Below are 26,002 nucleotides of genomic sequence, written 5' to 3' on the forward strand. Positions count from 1 at the left end.
GTGTACCCAGGACCTCTCACATTCTGCAAGGGCTTCTCTGATACAGCGACAGCATGGGACACCTTGGCACTCACATGTGCACAAACCGGAAGTGTGTGGAAGTTAATCCCATCAAGCAACCCTTGATCTATGGGACATCTATGGGACATGGAAGCCAGTGGACAAACGCTCCCCCCTTCTGTCCCTTGGGTGGATAATTCTGAGATGTATTTTCCATGGCTCCTCCGAGGGTTCCTAGTGGGACTGAGTCCCAGTTGCCCATGTTGGTGACCAGTTCAATGATGCAACTTTCCCTTTTCCCTGGTTTCACTAGTCCCAACACCCCCTATACACACACACACACACACACACACACACACACGCGCACACACACACACACCTATTCTTCTGGGATACTTCATGAAATAAACTACCTGTACACAATCCCTTCTCTCTGGCTCTGCTGGAGAAACCCTAAGCTAAAATAGGCAGTGAGAACTCTTCCTTGTTCCATAACAGAAGAAAAGCTCAGAAAGAGGAGAAAAAACAATGAGGAAAACGCCTCCTTTCTTATGTCTGTTTGAAACTCACCCCCAGGTGCTCAATGACCTGACCAGCAAATCCCAGGTTCTTCAAAACTTTCCCCAACCACATACAAATGTGTCCAGGCAGAACCACACTCCATACCAGCTACAAGGTAGTTTTAGATGACCCAATACTTTACATTAGTCCCATAGCTGCTCTCTGTTGACAGGGAAAATAAACCAAGAGCAGACATACTAGGAAGTACCAAATCCCACCTCCCCTAGTGTGAAGGCAGTGTACCCCGGTTGTCTTGAGAAAAATGCATAAAACTTGATTTCTACAATTTATCTTCTGACTGCTCTATTTGCCTGATCCAGAAAGAATCATTTCCTCACACCTCTATTTTATTTTTTTTTAAGTTATCTATCAAGCCTGTTTCCAGAAATTCCCTCCAATACAAATAATCTTTTTAAAAGAATGCTTTCTTTTTCAAAAAAGTCAAGAAATGACTCCTCCAGTAGCGTTTGGCTATGAAAGGAAATATATTGGTTTCTTATATCATTAGCCCAGGGTGGTGGGGGGAGGAGTGGAAACACTTGATGGGAACAGGTGAATTGGGGGAGTAAGACAAGTAGGGGAAAGTGCAGTGTAGTGGTGAGTGCTGAGGAAAAGGCTCCAGCACTCAGGAAGCTCTATTTCTAGAGATGTCAAATGGAATAACTTTAAGCAAGTCACTTCACATTCCTTTAAGTCGGTAAGGTTCTTTTCAGTTCATTCATCTGTTAAAATGAGAACAAATTCCACTTATCTGGGACAAAGATCAATGCCAGAGGACTTCACATATATGAAGATTCCTGGGACCACAAAAATGAAGCTAGAAATTCTGATCAGATGCTCTAGCAGCGGGATCTCACTAACCTAACATCTAGCTTCAAATTAAAGTATGCAGTCGTTAAGTAGTTACACAAATAAATGCCTTATAGAGGAGGTATGTATGGAGTCCAAATTCCTAATAATGCGGTAGGTTATAATGAACAGGGTTTCCACTTCTTGCGCAGTGTCTTCTTTAATTTTTTAAGTCAGCCCCCCCAGCCATGCACGCAGTACCCCCCTCTCCCCGCCTTTGTTACTTTATCCAGCAATAAAGCCCCATGCCCAGGGCCACACATGGGGCTGAGATGAACATCACAGGCCCTAACTCTGTGGAAAATGGTCTTTCAGCAGCAGCATCTGGCTTCTTGGCATGTTCCCCCAGCTGTTGCGCTGACAGCTCTGAAGTTGCTTTTTACTTTGTCATATGGTTTGGCTGCTAATGGGCTGTCTCTTCTTGCTTGTCCTCCTCTGGGTCATTTTTCCTTTCAAACTCACATTGAGTTCCAAGAAAATTGCACACCATGACTCCTCTACAGGAAAGCCCCCATCCCTAGTTGCCGTGGCATTTGGAGGGCTGGGCATCCCAAGTGGGAGTAAGCAGTCCCAATGCTTGAAGGGGAAACATCTCATTACACTGCCGGGTACATTTATTCCATGTGAAAGAGGCCAACGAAGGGGAGATTAGGTAATTTGACAGGCACAGGTGGTAGACTAATATAAAGCGTTATTTGTCTTTGTGTTTACATAGGACCGATCGCCATAGTACCCAGGGCTTTAAAAACGCACATAATTTTGACAAAAAGGCCACAACTACTCATAATTGGCAATGCTGTTGGATTCCAAGTATTTTCTCCTCTTGGTGCCAACCTGAATACCCAAATGTAAAATTTAGCACCTGCATGTGATTTCTTGGGCTCCTAGGTCTCACATCAGCAGTCTGTGGAGACTGCATGGGCAGTAACAGACCAGGCAAGGGCTGGATGGCCAAACACGAGCCTGCTTTCCTGAAACCCTATGAGTAGCTGAAGAAATCAGCATGCAATTAACTTCCCATTCAACCCTTCTGGAGATACTCAGGGTCCAGATGCACCCACAATGACTTTCAAAATGACTGGAAATCAGCCAAATGTGCACCTGACTTTCATGGGTCCACGGTCAGGGCTGCCACATACTGTTGAGCAGGGTGAGCAGGGCTCAACCCCAGAGAACACCATCCATGCAGAATACTGGTGTTGTGGCCCTGGTGTGGTGTCACACAATGGCTCTGCCCTCGGTGAAGAGATAACTAGAGAATATAGGACAAGGACAAAAAAAGAAATACAAATTGAAATTGCCCGTAAATGACGACAGAAAGCTGTAAGAATATTTTAGAACATATAAAACACAAATCCCTGAAATAAGTGCAAAGGAGTTTCTGGAGTGATTGAAGGAGTTGATTTAATCCTAAAAGGTGGAACAGTTTCTGGTAAAGAGAAAGACAGTGACAAGGAAATGATTTGATGAAGAAGAAAGAGACAATGAGACGTTTTAGCAGCAAAGTAAAGCCTAAGGAAGAATTATGTAGGTGATGTTGAAGCTATTTCTTCAGAAGAAATTTGAGAGGCATCTGAAGCATTGATTACATGGCTAGAACCCAATTTTCTCTCAGCTCCCTCATTCATCCATCTGTGACCTTCCAACCCCATTCATTCCTTCAGTGAATATTTGCGTTTCCTGGCTAGGCCCAGAGGAGAACTGAAATATGAAAAAGACAAGGTCCCTGTCTTCAGGAAGTCAAAGTCTAATGAAGAAGTTAAAACAAGTATATATGAAAGCAGAAGGCAACATGGGACCACAGCCTTACGTTGTATAAAATGCCACCAGCATCCTAAGTAAAGAGGTCCCTTCCAACAGGGGTGACCTATTATTTTAGGTCAGTTTCAGGTGTCACTTCTTCCCTGGAACTGACCTAAAACAATAGTTAGGATGTCAGCAGGTATAAGGGATGGAGAGCACATTTCAGACAAACAGTAGGACATAAATAAAGGCGCAGAGGTAAACGGTAAGGCAACAGGAAGAGTTTGCTTGGAATACAGGATATGAGGAGGCAAAAAGGGATATGGAAAGTTGGGCGGAGAAATATCATTGAATGCCTTGAATGACAAGCTATGGAGGCCGAATATTCTCTTGAGTCCATAGGAAGAAATCCATTGTCGTAGTAAATGTTGAGCAGAGAGTGATGTAATCAGAGCTGGGCTTTAAAAGAGGCTTTACCTGGCAGCAGAGTTTTCATCAATTGGAGATGGTGGAGACTAATAGCCCAGGACAAATTAGCCAATGAGAGGCAGCATGGTGCTGGACTGCAGCCATGGCAACAGGGATGGAAAGTTGGGTCAGATGCCAACAAGGCCAGGCAGCCTTCTGGATGTGATGAGCAAGAAGTGGGAATGAAAAAGAATAAACTGAGGTTTTCAGCCTGAGAGAAGAGAAACTGGGATACTCACCGGAGCAGACAGAAGAGGCATGAATTTTACTTTCGTACATTAAATGTGAGGTGCTGGTAGAATATCCAGCGAGAGACGACCAGTTGGAAGTTGGGAGAGTGCTGTCACTGGTGTGAGATTTTGGATTGGAACCCTGGCTCTACCTCTAGTATGTTCTACGTATGTGTTTTTGGGACAGGTTAGTAACCTCTCTAAGTCTCAGTTGTCTCATCTGTAAAACGGGGATAACAACAGTATTAATATCACCAGCATTGTGGTGAAGATTAAATGAAAGAATAGATGTTAGCACAGTGCTGAGAACACAGTAAGTAAATACTGTCTATTGTTATTTTTCCTAGGGAGCCTTTCCCTTCATTTCAATGATCAACACAGTTCTTAATTCTGTACTACAAGTGTCCTCCTACTCTTTTGTCACTTGAGACCCTTGTGTGGGTTGGTGTGTAGCCCTCTGCTTCACAGTTCCCTGGGGTCTGGGCCACCCTGATTCTTTTTTGATCCACCCAACTCATGAGTCCCTAACTCTTCCCTCCGATATGCTCGAGCTTTGATCAATGCCATGTCCCCTAAATGTGACTTCTGTTACAGGTCCTCACCCTGAATTCACCATCCACTGCTGCCCAATGTCCTGGTGGGATGATTTGTTTTCCAGTCTGCAGTCAAAAATGCAGGGAAATGGGCCCGCATCTCAGCCAGAAGGATTTGACTTCAAGTCTTAGACAATATATTTCCTTACTATAAAAGTTGTAAAACATTAGGATAATGTTACGGTTTTACTACCCCTCCTTTGTGCTCCCATAGCACTCTGTCCATCTCTTTGTGACAGAATTTATCACATTGTGTTAGAGTTGGTTAAGTGACTGTCTCCCCGGCTGGGCCATGGGCTCCTCCAGGGCACGGACCAAACCTTATTTGTCTTTGTTTCCCCAAGCCTACCATAGGTGTTCAATGAATACTGAAACAGAGTTAACAACAGCTTATCTCTGTATAGGTCCTTATGTTTTGCAAAGGCTACTGAGGGAGATGGTGGAATCTGGCTCTAGAGTGCTAAGCTTTCATTTTCCTTTTGTTCAATGCACCTTGAGTAAGTACAGCCATCAAAATGGGAAGAATAACAGGACCATGTGCCATTTTTTAAAAACAGCAATTCTAAGACTTTTGGATTTGACTAATCAGTTTTTTAAATAACCATTTAATTGGGGGTTAGAAACATGGTGTTCCCAACTACTTACTTTGCCAAGTAGGTACATTAAAGGAAAATCATCACCGTCAACTGCTACTCTTTTCGTTTCACAAACCAATTTTAAGCTCCCCAACCAAAAAAAAAAAAAAAAAAAAAAAAGTGGCATACACAAAAGCCTAGAATAAAGGAAAAGTTTTTAAAAGGATAAACATACCTTTATGAAAACCTAGCACAATAGCCTGGCTTTTCCTCGTTTCACCAAGGACAGTGAACTGGCCCCAGGGCCCCAATTCAAGTTGGGCAACCACGGTCCAGAACGGTGTTTCTCAGACTGCAGTATTCTTGGGTGTCTGAAATTGCTCTGTTAGAATTTTTTAAGTGTAAAATATACATAACATAAAGTTTACCATTTTAGCTATTGCTTTCTTCTTTTTACTTTTTAATTCCATGTTAGCCATTTTAAGTGTATAGTTCAGTGGCATTAAGTATTATATACATTCACATTGTTGCACACTCATCGCCACCACCCATCTCCAGAACTCTTTTCATCTTGCAAAACTGAAATTCTATATCCATTAAACACTAACTCCTCATTCCTCTCTCCTCCCAACGCCTGGCAATCATCATTATACTTTCTGTCTCTATGAATTTGACTTTTCTAGGTTTATATAAGTGGAATCATACAGTATTTGTCCTTTTGTGACTGGCTTGTTTCACTTAGCATGATGTCTTCAAGGCTGGTCCATGTTGTAGCATGTGTCAGAATTTCCTTCCTTCTTAAGGCTGAACCTATCTACCACATTTTATTTATCCATTCATCCATTGATGACACATGGGTTGTTTCCACCTTTTGGTTATGGTGCTCTATTAGAATGTTTAAATTCTTTCTTTCACATGATAATAATCTCAAATATATAACATAAGCACATTCTGAATCGCCTGGCTGTGCCTTACAAGTGAACCCTGCTCTTTGATGACTAAGCCTGCTTCTGCCTTTCTACAGTATGCGATCCACAGGGGACAGTCTTGTGGTACTTCACATTTAAAAATACGGGTGGAGGACCTGAGTCATCACAAGGCACCCAGTAATATAGGCATATGATGCTCAAAGAACCTTTACATTAAGTCTGTATTCTGTTTATAATCTGAGCTAATGTGTTGGGTGGCCCCTTCCTTTGCATATAATTATTTCACCAGTTTGTTACCATAAATATAGCCAATAACCAATAAAGAATATTTCCAGTTCCAATTCCAACAGTCACTGAATCAGACAGCCATTTGATACAAATTTCAATACACTGTAATGCGAATCTTACATTCTAGTGCAAAAAAATACCTTCACACAATTAACTGATGCCTCATTCAAATTGGAATTTGAAATTGATTTTCAGCAAGTCTTAGATTTAATATGAGATCTCACTTTCCTAAACCAACAAACAAAGCCAGAAGTTGTTATTAATCTTTTGCCTACAACTCACTTGTGTAGAAATCCTCTGAACTAGCACTACGGAAATTAAAAATACAAATTAAATATAGGACTGGATCTCAAGTTTGTGTTTCTACTATGAATCAGGGATTTGGGCTTTAGCAAAACGACACCATCCCCTCTATTTGATTAATGGTACTGATATTTTGAATAGTATTGGTCTTGTAAGCATAAGGAATGTGTGTCCAACTTTATGTGTGTCTTAAGTATAACAATAAAAAGGACATAAGTCAACATCAGGGGTGCATGCAGGCAATGAGGTCCCTTTAAAAGAAGTCTGTACATTTCTCAAGTTTGAGAGGCACAAGTTTCAAGCTCTATTCCTGGAATGCTCCCCTTCATGTAAGAAGCAGTGGGGCAGGTCAAACCAATTAAGTGTTCCTAAAAACAGAGCTCACCAAATACGTGGCTGCAGAATACTAACACCAAAAGCCAGCCAGCAGTTTAGAGTGGTGCACAGAGAGGAATGACCCTGGGGGACACCAAGTTAAAAGCTCGTATTTCACTTCCCTTATGCAGCACTTTCCTTTCAAGTTGCGACCTCTATCGCAGCCATTGAGAACCACATCGTTTCCCTACTCCCTGGGAGGAGAACTCTCCTCTAGCTTCTGAACCATATTGCAGCCAAATGACCTGTCAGGCACTCCTGGGGGATAGTCAGACATTTGCCCTGGGATCTATAATACAATTTGACCTTCTTTATGCTGAGGTAAACACACCACCTGTCACCTCTGGAAACTCAGCCTTAGCGTCAAGCACATCTGGAATCTGCCTATAAACGTAGCCCCCAGATTAATGTTGAACAAGAAGGAAGGCTAAGGTATTCTGCCACTGATTTCCACTTACTGACAATTCCCACTCAGCAGCAATGTTCAGCTTCCACATGTGGACACCTGAACACCTCCCCGGCAGCAACGCTACGTTCAGATTGGGCAAAAACAAGCTTCGGAACACCTTGAAATACATCTCAGCTTCATTTGAATCCCCAGCATTTGGTTTCTCGTATCCGTGCCTTCCATGGGCACAATCAGAAGTGAGGAAGCGGAATCTCAACTGTTGGGCTGCAAAGTGTAACAAGGTTCACTCACAGGACTGCCTCGGGCACATCTGGAGACTCCAATTTTCACCTCTTATCAATTATGGCCACGGTAGGAATTGGGGCCATAAACTGAAACCCTAGAAACTCATAAATGCACAGGAAATGTTCAAAGTTGCCATCTTCCCCAGAAAGGTCACTTCCAAGGAACCAAAAGGAGAAAGAGAAGAATGGAAATGTCTTGTCTTGAAGCTCACTGAAGTATGTCTGTGTTTGATGAAAGGGTAAGTAATGCCATGTACAAATCCCTTTACAACAATGATCTACCTATTACCATATGTAAATGAGCCTCACATGTTTTAGTCTTGAGTGCAAAATATGATTACCCGTAACCCTAGTTATACAGCTAATCTGTTGCTCAGGGGCACTGACTACCCAAGTCAGATGCCCTATAGAGTATGAGGAAGGCTGCTTCTCCTTAAATGAAATGTATGTCATTTTGCGCCTAAGCAGAATTTGGTAGGCCCCACATTTGCTGGATTATTTAAATACTGCCTGTTAGTCACTGCTCCTGTGCTGTGTGCCAGGATTTAGCGCACAATGCGATTGTATCATAAACATTCTGACCCTCCTCACTTTACCCCTGAAACCCACTTTGGTGACTGACACTGCTTTCTTTGCAGCCTTATCGGCCTCTTCTCCCCTTCCGATGGTGGATCTGATCTCCTTCCCAACATTCCTGTGCTGCTGTCTGGCTGAGGGCATTTCCCCTCACTGCTTAACAAACAGGTTTCCGCAGCCTTTAGGCTTGTTTTCTGTTTGTTTCCAACACAAGTGCACCACTTTCTGGGAAGTTCTTAGTTGTTTCAGGGAGTTAAGCTTCCCATTTTTTTTTTTTTAGGTAAGTGCTCCAAAGTTATTGTAAGATCAGCTGAATCATAAAAACAATTCCGCCTCCCTAGAGACAGACTTTCAAAGAAAATTTTATTGCTTGCCTGTACATTTGATAAGAGTGAACAGGAAAGGAAAAACAAGTCCTCTGAGTCTTCTTCGTGCCATTTTTCATATTCTTGTTCCAACTTCAATCCATCAAAAGTAGTGCCAGTTAGTCTTCTATTAGCTGGCTCTTACTAACGTGCTCTTTTCACTAACAACTGTTAGAACTTTACTTACCTCAGTTCCTGTAATTGAATATAAGATAGCAATCAGTCTTCCTATTGTAAGGTTTTTCTATTTTATTCTTTCCCTTGGTCTTTACTCTTACACATGGAATTTTAATACGTGAACACAGATTCCTACACACCTCCCAAAGCCAGCTTTGCTTTATCATCTTCCTCCAAGAAGTGGAACGCTGTATTCCAGGAACAGGGCTGGTAAGGGCATATCTGAGCCAACCCTTTCTTTGGCTGCCTTTCAAAAAGTTGTTTAAAACAAGATATGCTCTTGAGTTGGAAAAAGGAATTACACATGATAACCTTAGACAGCAGCTACTTGCTTTGCCCAGCTAATATTCCTGCACTACACTATGACTTCATGTGGCATGTTGTCTACAATTCCGGCCAGAACCTTGCCACCAAAATGGCTGCATTGAGATGAAATTAATTTCAGTGGGACATGACCATATTGAAATGTCATACTGTATATCACTATAGAGTTAGTATAATTATCGTACACTTAATAAGCATAGGATGATTAGGAAAAAGATAAAGAAAAACTCTGCATTCTATGAAATGACAAGTGATTCCAGTTATTGGTCCTTAATCTCACCAACCAACCTCTAACAGGAGTACCTGCTCTGGGAACACTTTTCCAGTCTCAGTAAATGAACTGCCTTGAGTCACTCACACCATTCCTCCACTCCCCAGAACACTGACCATGTTTGTAAGAGAGTACCCTGCACAACTGAAATATGTATTTTTCTCTAGGCAGAGCTAATTAGAACCATTACCCACTGACACCATAACACCAGATACCCAGCTAAAGCAGCTCAATCAGATCCTACCCCATTCCCCTCAACAAGCAGATGAAACCTACTCTACTTTCACAACCTGTTAAAACAGGCACATAAGCAAGTCCAGATTCAAGCAGATGGGAGGAAACACAGTCTGGACCCCAATGGAGCAGGTCCACACTGCCTAAGAAAAGATCAACACGACTCAAAGAACACATGCTATATTTTGCCATGTATAAGGCACACCCATGTATAATGCGCACCCACATTTTTGGCCCTAACTTTCAGGAGGGAAAAGATCTTTTGTTTTAATTTTGTAATTCAAATTTTTATTTGTTTACATTTAGGTACTTGGTTTTTGTATTATAAAGGAATTTTAGCATTTATTTTTTAACATATTATGGTACAAGAAATTTTATGTAACAAATAAGTACAAAACACAAGAACAGATACAAGGTACAAGAAATGTTAGGGGTGGCCGGTTAGCTTAGTTGGTAGAGGGAGGTGCTGTTAACAACAAGGTTGCCGGTTCGATTCCCACATGGGCCACGTGAGCTGCGCCCTCCACAACTAGATTGAAACAACTACTCAACTCAGAACTAATGGGTCCTGGAAAAACACACTTAAAATAAATAAAAGCGTTTAAAAAAAAGACATTTTATGTACTGGTAACAAATTTATAATATTTACGCATCATAGAAGGCCAAGAATTCTTCATCATGGCAAATTCAAGAAAATCAATTATCACATTCCAGAGTATTATTTTGCATATGGATATTGTTATTGATTTCTAGACACTTTCTACTTATAAGCATAAATAAAAGAATTAAAAACATTTATATAGATTTGGAATTATTACTACCCATGTATAATGCACATCCTTATTTTTCCCTTACAAATTTGGGCAAAAACTGCACATTATACATGGCAAAATACGGTACTTCAAGAATTTCGTGAGCTGGAGTTTTTTACGCTAACTACAAGGCTGCCAACGGCTGTTATAGCAGAATTCATCTACTAGGAGTGTGGTGTTAACGTTACTGTGGAATCTAGGAGGGATGGATTCTGTTAACTACCCCCTCAAGCACTCCCACCATCACCAGATGTTAAGATAATGATCAGCACATCTTGTTCTCCAAGGCATAAGCCCCACCAAGATCAGAAAGAGGTTTCTCCCTATTTCAAACGGTTCAAATAGCATCATCAGAGAGGGGTTACCTGCTTTCCTCAGCCATTGTTGGTACATGTGCCCTCATGGTGAGAAGTAACTGTGGTCTAAGTCTACAGTGAAAACTTGGCTCAGAGGAATTTCCCTAAGTAAAAGTGACCCTTCCTGTTATGGTTGCTCCTTGCCCAGTACCCCAGGTACTTGCAGTACCTTTTCTAATTCAGCTATTACCATGGACCCATCCTCTAACTGACACAAAACACTTGTACCTATGTTCCCCACCTGCAATGTGCAGTAAAGGTAATCCTTTCCAACTTTCCAGAGCAAAGAAGAGCTACAGGCTATCTTTTTTCATAACAGAGTAATTATTTCAGTAATAAGGATTTCTCTTTTACTTTCATGTTTTTAAGTCATGAAACTCAAAATGCATAATGTACTTGAAATTAATAAATCCCCCAATATCTTTGGGAGACACAGAATTATTGTTCCATATAACTGGATGTTTATCCAGAAGAGAAGTAATTTATTCCATGACATACAATGAAGCTATGGGGGAAAACTTAAAATCTCTTTACCATTCATTTCTATCCTCCTTTCAAAGTATAGAATACCCACTGAGTTGAACAGGCAAGCATTTACTCCAGTGTTAGTCCTCTCCCTTATGAGTCTTCCATAAGATTTATCATAAAGAAACAAATTCCCAAAGCATGATTTGTATGCAGGTAGACTCAAATCCGAACTCCAAAACTGAAAATTTGTCTGATAGCCAAAAATCAAATTCAGAAGTTTTTTGTTTTTTTTAAGACCTGCAAAATCGTCTTCCCCTCCCCTTAAGAAATTCAGTACCCAGTGCTTCCCTATAAATAGTTGTCAATAAACACAACTGCTGCAAATGTATTCAGTAAATGTTAAGGTCAAAGGCCTTCACTGTTTATTGCCTTGTAAACTCAAAGACAAGTGAATTTATTGCTTGAATGAGTTTCAGGGTATTGGCCTTCATAAAAGTTCTGAATCCCAGGTACAAAATGCTCCATCAACTCACACCAAAGCTATTCTACAAAGAACTTAAGAGACCGCCCACCATTGGATTCATAATTCAAACATGTCTTGGAAAGTGTATTGTTTGCCATGTTGCATAGATCCCCATGGATTAGTGCTGAACTGCGCCTGTCATTATTACAAGAACTTGCTTCAACCAAACTATAAATTGCTACTGCTTCTAAAACAATATCACATATTAGTCTGCCATTGTAAACTCTCCAAAATATAATAGAAAACATGTCAAGAATGGAAGAGTTTATAATTTTTCTCTAATCACATAAGGAAGACATCTATAATCTCCTTGATATAAAATTTGTCAAATTTAAAAGAAAAAAAATATATTTCACATCAGATCACATAGGAAAGTATGGACTACTTCAGATAATTAAGTTTTTGTATTATTCAAAACCTAATTTTTCTATACTTTCTACCTGTGATTTGGCAACTTTATGAATCAATATGTCTAGTAGAGATAGCAAAAGGAGAGCTCGTAAGACAATTATTAAATATTATTTTTAGAAATTTCTATAAAAGTGATGAGAGTTTACATTTATATTTTTAAGACAGTTGTACATTTCACTGGTCTTTGTTAATATTTTCATTATGATATAGATACTTTAAAGTTAAATTTATTTCTATAAATAAAGCCAGAATCTGGGCTCTAGGACCATTGGGTTTACCATGTTGAGTACAAAAGCAATGAAATATACAAAGTCTGTGGTATTAATATCAGAAATGCAATATCCATCATGAAGTTGAAAATAAAATATCAAACTTAAACCACTGGTGGTAAAATAAAATTATCCTAGACTTCTGATACTCTTTCTCCCATGATGACAATAGCCTCCAAAGAGTGTTGCTAAAATCATACCTTGTATAAACCCAAATTAAAATGACAAATATCTTCCAACTGTCAAACTGTAGAGTATTTTTAAAATGTTACATATGCACTAATCCCACTACAAAATGCAGGTTTGGGCTTCATGTTGGATTACATCATTTTTTTTGACATTACTCAGGGAAGAGCTGAATTCTTAATCTATTTCCTCTCATGTGAAATGCTGGATTATATCACTTTTATCCTTAATAAATTCTTTTCATCCTAACAAACATTAAACCACTCTCCAATTTTCTCCAAAGCATGGTCTTAATCAGGAGTTTCTTCTCTCCGTAAGATCATACCAGCATAATTGGAAGATATTAAGGTACATTTTTGCTATTTTTATCAAAATAGCTGTATGAAAATAAAACATATTAGATGACTTACAAACTGTCCTATGTAAAAAAAGAAATGCGTTCTTTAAGGAACATTAATTAAATATCTACCCTGCCTTACTGAGATGATTAAGATAGAAGCCCAACAGTCAAGGAATTGAGAGACCACCAGGGTGGGGAGTCTGGTGTGTAAACAGATGATTACAATGTAACATGGCAACAATAGAGGTACTTCAAATGACTGGAAAATTTAGAGGTGGGCAGGCAAAGCAGGAAGTGATAACTCTGCCTGTACATACTTTTTGGTTTGTTTTTTAAGTACTTATACTTCATCGCCCCATGAAATAGCTGTATAATGAACTGAAATTCAAATTATTTTCATGCTGAAAGACTCTCTATTTATCTAGGGCAACATGAAAATAATATATATGTCTATAAGACATGTTGACAAGTCTGGAGTCTCTACGCAAGCTGAAATGGATCATCTTTTAGAAGAATATATCTTTTGGAAGGCAGCATAAAAATTCTACGACTCTTATTACTCTTTAAAAAGTTATATGTGTTGGGCATTTATTCCAGAAATACACAAACTTATCTTCAGACAAAATCTGTTCATAGACTCTTTATCCAAAATAATCCCAAAACTAGAAATAACATAGGTGTCCTTCAAAGCGTGAATGCGTAAACAAACTGTGGTTCATCCGTACCATGGACTACGACTCAGCAATAAAAAGGGATGAGCTACTGAAACACACAACAACTCGGATGAATACCTAGGGAATTATGCTGAGTGGGAAAAAGCCATCATAAAAAGTTACATACTACTATATGATTCCACTTATTTAATATTTTTGAAATGACCAAATTTTAGAAATGGAGAACAGATTAGTGGTTGCCAGAGGTGGGAGGAGGATGGTGTGGCTATATAAGAGTGACATGAGGATTCTCTTGGTGATGGAACTGTTCAGTGTCTTGATTGTGGTGCTGGATGCATGAACCGACACAAGTAATATAACTGTACAGAACTAAATACATGCACACAAATGAGTACAAGTAAAACTGGGGAAATCTGAAAGAGATGGGTGGATTGTATCAATGTCAATATCCCGGTTGTGATATTAGATTGGTGCAAAAGTAATTGCAGTTTTTGCAATTATTTTTAACCTTTTGAACCGCAGTGACTTCTGTACCAACCTAACATTACACTAGGGTTTTGCAAAAGGTTACCATTGGGGGAAACTGCAAGAATTGTACATGGATCTCTCTGTACTATTTTTTACCACTTCATGTGAATGTACAATTATCTCAATAAAAACTTTGAACATTTTTAAATTTTTTAATTTTAAGTTAAAAGTCATGTTTGTGATATATTATCAAATGATATGGGCACGACTTGAGAGAATTCACTATCATGCACAGCACTAACATAAACAGAAAAACATCAACTAAGATCTCTCTCATCTCCTCCAACACACCTTGCAGAAAGCTAAACTATTCAAGGATACAAGAACCCTACCTTATGGTGCTCACAGACTATATCTGAATACCACCGGTAAATTGGATTGATTTTTTAAGCAGCCGCTGAAGGACTACTCCTCATTCATGAGTCTTGCTGGAGGGTAAGGAAGATAAATTTAACTTTCAATCCATAGATAAAGAATCCTCATTAACTAATTTACCGCCTGGTACATTCTAGCTTTCAATTTTCAAAATGACATTAAACCTAAGATATAGGCATCAATTGAACTAAAGTGACCTGCATCTAGAAATATGTTAATTATCTGATGCTGAAAACACAAAAGGGATTAGAGGAATTCTGAGGCAGTTTCCTAAAACCTTCCTTCATGCCTAGTCCATGAAGGGGCAGAGCTCCTGATCACATTCTGACACAAACGAGTCAAGGCCTTCTCTCTCATCCCCTCAGGCTCTTAGGATCTAAGGCACTTTTGATAAAGATTGTCCGTATGATCAAGGCATTGATTATACTTGTGTCTTTCAGCACAGGTCGGAATGTATTTCAGATAAGACAATTCCACGTTTGAAAAGTGACCCATAGTCTTTCAAGTAAAAAATGTTTCTACAGAAACAATCTTTAGAATAAAGCACCCTAAGAAGTGGAAAGGCTTTTAAGGGATAGAGCCCCTTATTCAGCCTATGTCCATGAGAACTCATGCTGTGCTGACCATGTATTGACATAACCAAAAAGAGGTAGGTTTGTCTATGAACCCAAGGAGGAAAGATGGAACAAAAAAACGCCATGAATAAAAGGCTACAATTCTAGCCTCACTATCGTGACCTACGAGATGAACAGGCCTTTGTTTGTATGTTAGTGTGTGAGGAAGTGAAAAGCACAGTTTATAACCAGGGGAGTAAGTGGATTTGGGAGCATGACTCAACCTGAACTTGTTTCCTAAGCATCAAAACGGAAATCACAATTCCTCCTTTACCAAATTCACCAGACTATTAAAAAGAGAATCCAATGAAAAATATACACAAATACTTTATATTTTTAAAGCACTATACAAAGTTAAGGGATTATTAGTAGTAGTCTAAAGAGGAGTCTACCATTAAAAAGTCAGCAGAGAATACTCCCTAACTTAAATTCTGAAGGGTGCCTCTAAATCAAATCATTATATGAATATTTGTTGATAAAAAGAAAAAAATGCAGAAAGACTGACTGTTGAACCAATTTTCTTTGAGAATTCCTGATTAACTAAAATTCTACCATGTACAATAGGTGATGGGGGGGGGGGGCAAACTAGAATAACCGTGATATAAATTGGTCTAATGAAAGTTAATAGCCAAAGTGAGATTTCTGAGAGGGTACCCTTATAATTCATTGATCAGCCTGTTCTTATCTGATTGTATAGAAATCTCACCATTTGCTTTAATGTTTTAATTAAACTATGCAGTTGAGAGGGCTGATGGTCCCATTTTACATTTAAGAAAAGTGAAGACCAAAGGGAATGAAGTCCCACCACTTTAATACATACAGGCTGATTTCACACAATTAATGCCAGCACACCTGATACAAGGAAACACCCAGCAAGGATGGCATGTCTATAGGCAACCAGAGATCTTTGCCCAATTCGAAAAGAGGCAGACATAAAAGCACTTCTTAGGGCTCATTTGAATTCCCTGCCAATTCAGGCCAAATCTTCAGATCCATCCAAGCGGCTCGGCTGAACACAGTGACTAGGCAACACTGCCTTCCAGTGGCAACAATATGTTTTAAGAATCAAAAACCATAGAGTGTGTATAGTATTTCAGCTAGGTAGTGTCTGTTTGCCCTTAGGCTCAAGGAAACACAGAAAGATTATTTTCAAAGCTGTAGTGTAGTTACTAATTAAAATTCCACTATTAGTAATACTCTTTCTCAGTACTTGTTGAAAAAATTCAGAGCAACAACCTCCCTTTTGTAGATAGTAATCCCACTCAGAGCAATTATGTTATTCAAATAACGTCACAGGATAACTCTGAACTGACTTCAGTGCCGTAATCCTGCATCTCATCATCAAATGCATACTTGGTAGCCAATGGTTCCAAAGAAGGTAAAAACAAATTAGTGCTTTGCAAAGTGATTGTTCTTTGCAAAGATTGTTCTTATGATCTTATGAAAATTCCCACTTTTCCCTAATTAAAACCTATCCACAAATTCCTTTCTTATATTTCTCTTAAGTTTTCCAAAATGCCTTACACAGTATTAAGAATATTCTGGATACCTGAGAAATAATTATTGTGTTGTGTTTTTTTTAACATCTATGTTAAGTAGGAAATGTCATTCTCACCTTAACTCTCTTAGCCCAAAAATATCTTCTCTAGTTATCCGTCACTCTGAATTCTCCATTCCTGCTGGCCTGTCTGAAACCTCTCAATGAGATGATAGGATTTATCCTCATTATTTTTATCTATGGCTTAATTGTCACCTTCCCGTCTGTCTCATGGCTTCATCTCTAGTGCTCGCATTCATTCTTCTTGACCTGCTGTTGCCACAAAAACATCTTCAGAATTTGTTTCTAAGGGGTCTGAGCAAGTTATACCAAAAGAAACTGGGACATCTCCCCAAAGGCCTGCTTGGTTGGCGGTAATTAGAATAGTGATGCCAATATTGTCAGTGTCTCATATATCTGAAGCTGTCAAGCACTTCTTGAAAGTTTTCTCACTGATAATCCCAACATCCTTGAGAGAGAGTTGAACAGCCTAATGTCATATCAACTAGAGGGGACAACCAAGACATACAGAAGCTCCATAAATGTCTCTTAATAGGGGATTGGTCAGATGCAATAACAAATCATTCTGTGGCATACTATGCAACCATTAAAATAATGATTTGGATAAATGTTTATTGAGATAGAAAAACAGCAATACATCATTAAGGAGACAAAAGGGCAAGTTACCAGACTCAACATACAATATGATGTTTTAGCAAATGTGTGAGTATGTGTGTGTACAGAGGCACCACCAATCTAAACCAACCCCACATGCACAAATAATATCTATGAATCTTGCCCCTCTCCCACCTCAGCTACTCCCAAATAAACAAAAAATATATATATATAAGTTAAATCAGTTTTGGGATTTTTTTTTTTTAAGGATTTTAGACAAGCTCTAACAACTGGTTCTTCAGAAGTAAAGGCCTGATTTGTGGCACTTGCCAATTTTCATAGTGAAAATACTCTCAACATAATCAGTTTTAAGCTACCAACTTGATGTTACCAAACATGGTGTTGGGAAGAGATGCGCACAATTGACTCAACTGCTCTTGAAAACCCATGTGAACTAGCCTCAGCCACCAACTGCCTAGCCCTCTCCTGCAAACGTATTGTAATCTGTAGGCCACTCTTATATAGAATAAACAATAGAATGTATGTTTTAGGTTATTTTTATTTCTTTCATTTTGTTGATCTCTATATCTAAGTTTCTACATTTTCAACATAGACCATATGTGTCCTGCATTGCTTTTACTTATTTAAATTTTAAAAGAAATTGTGTTTCTTTTATTACCTTGAAGTGGAGAAGATCTTGGTAAGTGTGACACAAAACCTAGAAGCCATAAATAAATTTGATAAATTGAACTACATAAAAATTAAACTTTCTATGTAGCAAAAAACAAAGTTCTCATAAGCAAAAGTGAAATACAAATAACAAACTGGAAAAAATATGTGCAGTTTGTTTCTCAGAAACATCATCTATGCTAATATATAATTATTTCCCAACTGACAACCTGATAGAAAAATAAGTAATGACTTGAACAGATAGTTCAAAAAGGAAAAAAAAACAGAGAGAGTTCAGAGATAGATCCCACTCACCCATATAAGAGACATGTAACTTAAAATTTAACATGGAGATACCATTTACCTAATCTATCAGATTGGTAAAGCTTCAAAAAATGTGAACGTACATTCTGTGAGTGAGGCTGTGATGAGAATTTAAATTGGTACAAATTCTCTGAGTGTGGTAGTCTAAATAATGACCCCACAAAGACGTCCACATGTTAACCAGGAACCTGTGAATATATTACCTTATGCTGCAAAAGGGACTTTGCACATGTGATTAAAGTTATAGATCTTGAAATAGGGAGATTATCCTGAATTATCTGGGTGGGCTCAATATGATTCACAAAAGTCCTTATAAAAGGGAGGCAGGAGTGTCAGAGTCAGAGAAAATGTGATCATGGAAGCAGAGGCCACAGAGAGATTTAAAGATGCTTCTACTCTTGGCCTTAAAGATGGAAGATGGGGTCACAAGCCAAGGTATACAGGCAGCCTCTAGAAACTGGAAAAGGAAAGGGATGGATTCTTCCATAGAGCCTCTAGAAGGAATGCAGCCCTGCCAATACCCAGATTTTAAGACTTCTCACCTCCAAAACTATAAGATAAATTTGTGTTGTTTTAAGTCACTGAGTTTGCGGTAATTTGTTACAGCAGCCATAGGAAACGAATAGAGAGAGCAATCTGGCTAATTATAAATGTATTATACTTTTTGGCCCCAAAACTCAATATCTAGGAATTTAACCGAAGATATAGTCACATACATGAAAAATTATGCATGTAATAGCAAACAATTGGAACCCATGTAAATAGCCATCAAAAGGAGGCTGATTACATAATGATATATTCACATAATGTAATATTATACAGCCATAAAAAAAGTGACTATGAAAGTTCTTTATGTCATGACATGACAAGATCGCCTAAAGTAAATGACAAAAGGAAGATGTTTTTAGTATAAGTACGATGGATACAGTATGCTAAAAATTATGTAAAAATGGGCAGGAGAGAAAACATGTGCAGTATGTATTCACGTATATATGCGTAAATATCTCTGGAAGAATAAATAAACTAAAAGTATTTATTGCCTATGCGGAAGGGAATTGGATGGCTGGACACTAGGAAGGAAAGGCAGACTCCCTATACGATACCTCTTATATTTTGCTGAAATCAGTATATGTAATATGAATAGATTACCTAGTCAAAAATTAAAATTAAAAAAAAAAGATTATAAACTAAATAGCAAAGAGATTACGCAGCCTGACTGGCGTCACCCAAGTCAGTAAAGATGCCATCACCATCAGTCGGTCTCCGCAGAACATTTTTTTTTTTTTTTTTTGAGGTAGGCAGTGCCATAAATTCCAACCATTCTAGAACCATGGTGGTGAATTCATGGCATTCTACTTGACCTAAGGAGTAGAATGAAGGAGCGATTTCATAATCAGGTGGGTTGTGAATGGAGGTGTGTGGCCAGCTAGATGAGAGCTAACCTTACATTGTCTCCAAGTGAGAATTTATACTTGCTTTAAGTCATGGTGAGGATTCTTTAGAAGTCCTTGCAGAAACCTTGTCTAGTCTCAGACACCCTGTAAGTAGGATTGCCAGATTCAAACAAATAAAACTACAGGATGCCCAGTTTAAATTTGAATTTCAGGTAAACAATGAATAATTAAAAATTAAGAAGTTTATAAACACAGCAAATGCTTTTCCATTATTTGTCACTTACGTGAAATTGAAAATTAACTGGGCATCCTGTATTTTATTTAACAACCCTACTTCTAAAGAACTCCCCTAGAGGTCACGTGGCAGCCATGGAGCAGCAGGTGAGGACAGACGGGCCCATGCAGACCTGAGTGTGCCTCCACTCCCAACCACCATCACTCTCCCTTTCATAAACACTGAACATACCCTTCTGACAGGAAAGAATAGAAAGCTGGACAGGTTTGCATGGCAAGGCACAACGCTGCCCAGGCAGCGTCACTAGCCAAAAACAAAGATACATGGCTCTAAGTTAAAGTAACTCTCCAAGCTCACTTCCAGCCCTAGAGTTTCTCCTGTAGGTAATGTGTGGAATGCTTTAGAAGAATTTGGAATGGGGGTGGGAACTGTCGGGCAACCCAGAGAAATGTTCTCCCAGCCCAGGTAATAAACGTATTCCTTTCCCTAAATACCGTTAAAGATTTTTTTTTTTTAAATCTTTAAAAAAAAACCCTTTAAGCTGACCTCCTGCCAAAGTACACATCAATTATACAGCTTCAGTCAGGCGGATGCTCGAGGAAAGGGGGATAATGTTACACCCAGCTGGGCACTTTGTAGTTAGCACAAATGTAATATAAAGCACAGCAGAGTTCGTCAAGTGTCTGTCTGGATTTTCAGTTTTCATTAGCGCTATAATTAAAACCACATTTTCAGCTCTATTACCTGTAACAAGAAAGGAATGAGAAATGAGGTTGTCAAGGTCAGGCTTTTCCAGCTATTTATACTGAGTATCTGCAGGCCACAAGTTGTTGAATTTGGTGTAAACCAGAGCGATGGTTGAATGTCGCACAAGGACCCATCCTGTGTGGCTTGAAAGGCACACCTATGAGGTCACTTCCTTTGAATGGCCACTGGGCCATGTATGTCTACAGCACATGAGGACCAGGAAGACAGGCAGTGGGGTAAATCTACTCTCGGCTACAGTGACTGGTCCCAGGAGGAGCCTCTCCCATTAAGACCAAGCTTGTCATACACCCTGAAACAGTCCCAAAGGCTGTCCTCAGATACACTAGCTAAGGACAAGAATCCTAAAAATCTAAAGGCCATATTCTTCCTACCTTGACTGTAAATGTGCAGGAGCGGGCTGGGTGGGATGTAAATGTCAAATCTCCCCGGCAGCACTCCCTCACCTGCTCACACACTCCCCAGAGGGCTCACTGTGTGTGGCAAATCATGGGGGCCTGGCCTTCCAACCTAGGACCCCGCCACCTCTCACCACCATCTGGCTCCTGAGTTCTGACAAGTCTCCTGGCTTCTGCCTCACACTCCCTGCTCTAATCTGAATGTTAGTGTCCCCACAAAATTCGTATGTTGAAATGCTAACCCCCAATGTGATGATATTAGGAGGTCGACACTTTGGAAGGTGATCAGGTCATGAGGGTAGAGCCTCATGAATGGGATTAGTGCCCTTAGAAAAGAGACTCCAGAGCGCTCCTTTGCTCCTTCACCATGTAAAATACAGTGAGAGGATGGCCGTCTATGAACCAGGAAGTGGGCCCTCACTGGACACCAAATCTACTGGCACCTTGATCTTGGATTTCCCAGCATCCAGAACTGTGAGAAATAAATTTCTGTTCTTTATCAGCCACCCAGCCTATGGTATGTTGGTACAGCATCCAAATGGACTAAGACACTCCTCCTCCAACACCCCTGACCCCCACCACACACACACCCCATGGTCTATTCTCAACGGTGCAGCCAGATCATGTCACCACTTCTCTATGCAAAGCTTTCTGGTGGCTTCCACCTCTCTCAGCATACAAGCAGGAGCCCTCACAACTCCTTCTAGCCTCGTGGTACTTCTCTCATTGCACCTCCCACTACTCTCCCCCTCTCTCTCTCCAGTCCAGGCACACTCCTTGCTCAGGGACTTTGCACTTGCTGTCCCCTCTGCCTGGAGTTCTCTTTCTCCTGTCGTCTGCATGACTGGCTCTTACTCAAAAGGCATTTTTTTTTCTCCAGTAAGGCCTTTCCTAACCACTGTACTTTGTAATGCAAACCATCAGCATCTCACCCATGCTGCCAACCATGGCATTCCCTATTTCCTTTCTCACTTATCACCATCTGCTCTATGATATAGTACTTATTTATTTATTTTCTTTACATGTCTGTCTCTCTTCACGTCCCATAATACAAGTTTCTTGAGAAAAGCACTTTTGTCAGTGTCTGTTCACTGTACTTATCCCTAGTACTTAGAAAGAGCCTGGCACATAATAGACTTTCATTTCAACAAATATTTGTTGAATAAATGAATGAATGAATGAATGAATGAATGAATGAATGAATGAAATCCAGAGATGGCTCAAGCCAGCATCAAGTGGGCCCTCTTTGAGCAAGTGATGACTAGGTCCCTGTGGCTCACCCAGCTGGAAAGTGCAGGAACGATCTGTTTAAGGACCTCCAACCCAAAGAAGGGTCTCGGGCAAGTACTTGATCTCTGGGCAAACTTCAAAGTAGCTGAGACACATCCTTACCCATAAGGACTGCCCTTGGAGAGCCAACTGGTAGTACCGTGTTTCCCCGAAAATAAGACCTAAACGGACCATCAGCTCTAATGTGTCTTTTGGAGCAAAAATTAATATAAGACCCAGTCTTATTTTACTATAATATAAGACCTGGTCTATAATATAATATAATATAATATAATATAATATAATATAATATAATATAATATAATATAATATAATACCAGGTCTTATATTAATTTTTACTCCAAAAGATGCATTAGAGCTGATGGTCTGGCTAGGTCTTATTTTCGGGGAAACACGGTACCTCATAGTGGACTCCCCTCACCATATGGGAGGTAGAACGTTCTCCAACAATACTGGCCCCCTTGCATTTCAGCCCAGGCCTTGGGCAGACTGAACCCAAGAACCAAGTACTTCGCTTTGATGGTTAATTTTATGTGACAACTTGGCTGGGCCACGGGGCTCAGGTATGTGGTCAAATATTATTCTGGATATTTCTGTGAGGGTATTTTGGGATGATATTAACATTTAAATTGGTAGACTTTAGTAAAGCAGATTGCCCTCCCTAATGTAGGTGGGCTTCATCCAATCAGTTGAAGAGCTGACTAGAACAAAAGACTGACCTACTCTGAGCAAGAGGAAATTTTGCAGCAGATAGCCTTTGAACTTGAACTGTAGCATTGGCTCTTGGCTGGGTCTCCAGCCTGTGAGCACCCCCTGCAGATTTTTGACTTGCCGGCCTTCCATAATCGCATAAGTCAATTCCTTAAAATAAATACCTTTATATAGAGGTAGACATTGATATAGACATAGATAGATATTACCTATTAGTCCTGTGTCTCTGGCAAACCCTAACTAATACATGACCTAAGCCATTCAGAGGCAAGAAAATAACCTTCTTCCAAGTACCAACTGCTCTAGAAGTTTGAGCTTCTGTCACTGACAGGAATTCTTCCCTCCATCCATGCACAAATGGTTACAAAGCCTCTAGGCATTCCAAATGACACTAGCTGGACACTTCCCAAAGGGCAGCAGAGAATCCTATATTACAACGACTGATATTCTGCTGCTGTACTAAAAACTGCCAGGAATATTTTTTTATTTATGTCATTGTTGTGAACAATTCTAACAGGTGCAATAATATTAATTCATATACTGCATGCAAACATTACAGCAGCACTTAGAACACACATGTGGCTAAAACTAAGAAGCCAAATAAAAAATAGAGTGGTTAAGAAAATAGGCCCAAGGATTCTAGTCCCTACTCCGCCACAAACTAGCTGAATAAAATGTGTCCATTCCCTAAGCCTCAGTGCTCTCATCTCATGGGGTGATAATAGTAGTACCTATCTCACAAGGTTGTAATAAGACCTTGCAGTAAGTAAAAAAAAAAAAATGCAAGTAACAAACACACATTCCCGTGCCTTGCACATGGCCCATGTTCCATAAATGTTATTATTATTGCTACAGCATGATCCCAGCCCTAAAGAATCTTCTAGAAGCCCAATGCAGCACTTTGTTGCATGGGATTAAATCACTAAGCAAGTGAAGAACAGAAAATATGTGGAGAAGACCTGGAATCCCAAAGAGCTGTTGCTGGAAATGTAATGAATGGGAAGCTGCTGCACTTGAATGTAGAAGCTTTGAATTGGTAGAGCTCTCAGAGGTCTTCTTGCCCATAGAGGAGTCTCTGCTACAATAGTCCCTAAAGTGGTCACACCACCACATTGGTTTACTCCACAGTGACAGTGAGAAGCTGAGCTTGCTGCATTGCTAGGCAGATGGAACTGAGAAGAAGCTCTAGCTCTTTCTGTGCCCAGTGTAGCCATGGCTTGTGGTCCCAAGAAGCATCTCAAGCATGTAGCAGCTACAAAGCATCAGATGCTGGATAAACTGAACAGTGTGTTTGCTCCTCGTCCATCTACCAGTCCCCATAAGCTGAGGGAATGCCTCCCTCCCATCACCTTACTAAGGAACAGACTGAAGCCCTAACAAAAGATAAAGAAGATCTGCATGCAGCAGTTCATTAAGATTGATGGCAAGGTTCAAACTGATATAACCTCCCCTGCTGATTTGATGGATGTCATCAGCATTGGCAAGACCAGAGAGAATTTCCATCTGATCTGCAAAACCAAGGGTTGCTTTGCTGTTCATCGTATTTCTCCTGAGAAGGCCAAGTACAAGCTGTGCAAAATGAGAAAGATCTTTGTGGGCACAAAAGGAACCCCTCATCTGGTCACCCATGATGCTCATACCATCCGCTACCATGATACCCTTATCAAGGGGAACAACACCATTCAAGTTGATTTGGAGACTGGCAAAATTACTGATTTCATCAAGTTTGACACTAGCAACCTGTGCATAGTGACTGGAGGTGCCAACCTGGGAAGAATTGGTGTGATTACCAACAGAGAGAGATACCCTGGTTCTTTTGTGTAGTTCATGTGCAAGATGCCAATGGCAACAACTTTGCCACCTGGCTCTCGAACATTTTTGTTATTGGCAAAAGCAATAAAACATGGATTTCTCTTCCCTGTGTAAAGGGTATCTGCCTCACCATTGCTGAAGAGAGAGACAAGAGTACTTGCAGCCAAACAGAGAAGTGGGTAAAATGATCTCTGGGTGACATGATTGGAAAAGTCTTCATCCCTAATTAAAGATAATATAGTAAAAAAGAAAGAAAGAAAGAAAGAAAGAAAGAAAGAAAGGGAAAGGAAAGAAAGGAAGGAAGAAAAGAAACTCTACAAGTTATTCAATAGAATAAATGTTGAAGTAAACACACAAATGCATATGCATTTATTTCCAGGAAGGAAATAAACAGGGTGCTTTAATGGTTCGAAAGAGGTGGGTCTAAAATGTCCAGAATAGGTAAACCCATAGAGACCGAAGGTAGATCAGAGGATGCCACAGGCTGGGGAAAAAATGAGGGGTGGAGAGTGACTTTTTAATGGTATGGGGTTTTGGGGGGGAGGGAGTTATGGAAATGTTCTGAAGTTAGGTAATGGTGATAATTGTACAATCTTGTCAATATATTAAAACGTACTGAACTGTATACTTTAAAATAGTGAATTCTATGCTATGTAAAATGTGAATCATAATGCAATTAAAATTTTTCTAATAAAAAAAAAAGCTGGGGTGGAGGGGCCTGATTTAGCTATGGTAGACAAAGGAGAAAGCCTCTCTGAGGAATTTATATGAGGCAAGGGACTTAGAAATGTGAAGGAGCCACCATGGGAAGATGCATGGACAGGCTTACCAAGTGATGGAGGGGAAAAATGCAGAGGGCACTGAATACGGACCAGCTCTGCACACTAGATAAACTGTCTCAGATTTGGCTGGATGACAGGGAAGAAAGGGAGAAAAAGAAAAAGAGAGACAAGTTTCACAGGTCAAAGAGCCTATATCGTACAAGGCCTTGGTAGACACAGTAAGAAGGAGGGTGTTCATCCTAAATGAGGTCAAAACCCACCGAAGGTATTTAAGGGGCCATTTTCTAAATGGCCCTGCTCCGATTGCCATTTTAGAAAAATCACTTACAGCTCCCTACACACAAAGCATCAGTTACCCAG

At 39.8% G+C, this 26,002-nt stretch overlaps 1 pseudogene; it reads left to right on the top strand.

Annotated features, from left to right (window-relative positions):
- The first annotated feature begins 24,260 nt into the window (after positions 1–24,260).
- On the top strand, positions 24,261–25,043 carry LOC109444444 (small ribosomal subunit protein eS4, X isoform-like; annotated as a pseudogene).
- Positions 25,044–26,002: the final 959 nt, after the last annotated feature.

Source organism: Rhinolophus sinicus, chromosome 3 (assembly GCF_057876585.1).
Source record: "Rhinolophus sinicus isolate RSI-liver-muscle chromosome 3, RSI-T2T, whole genome shotgun sequence".
Lineage (NCBI taxonomy): Eukaryota > Metazoa > Chordata > Mammalia > Chiroptera > Rhinolophidae > Rhinolophus > Rhinolophus sinicus.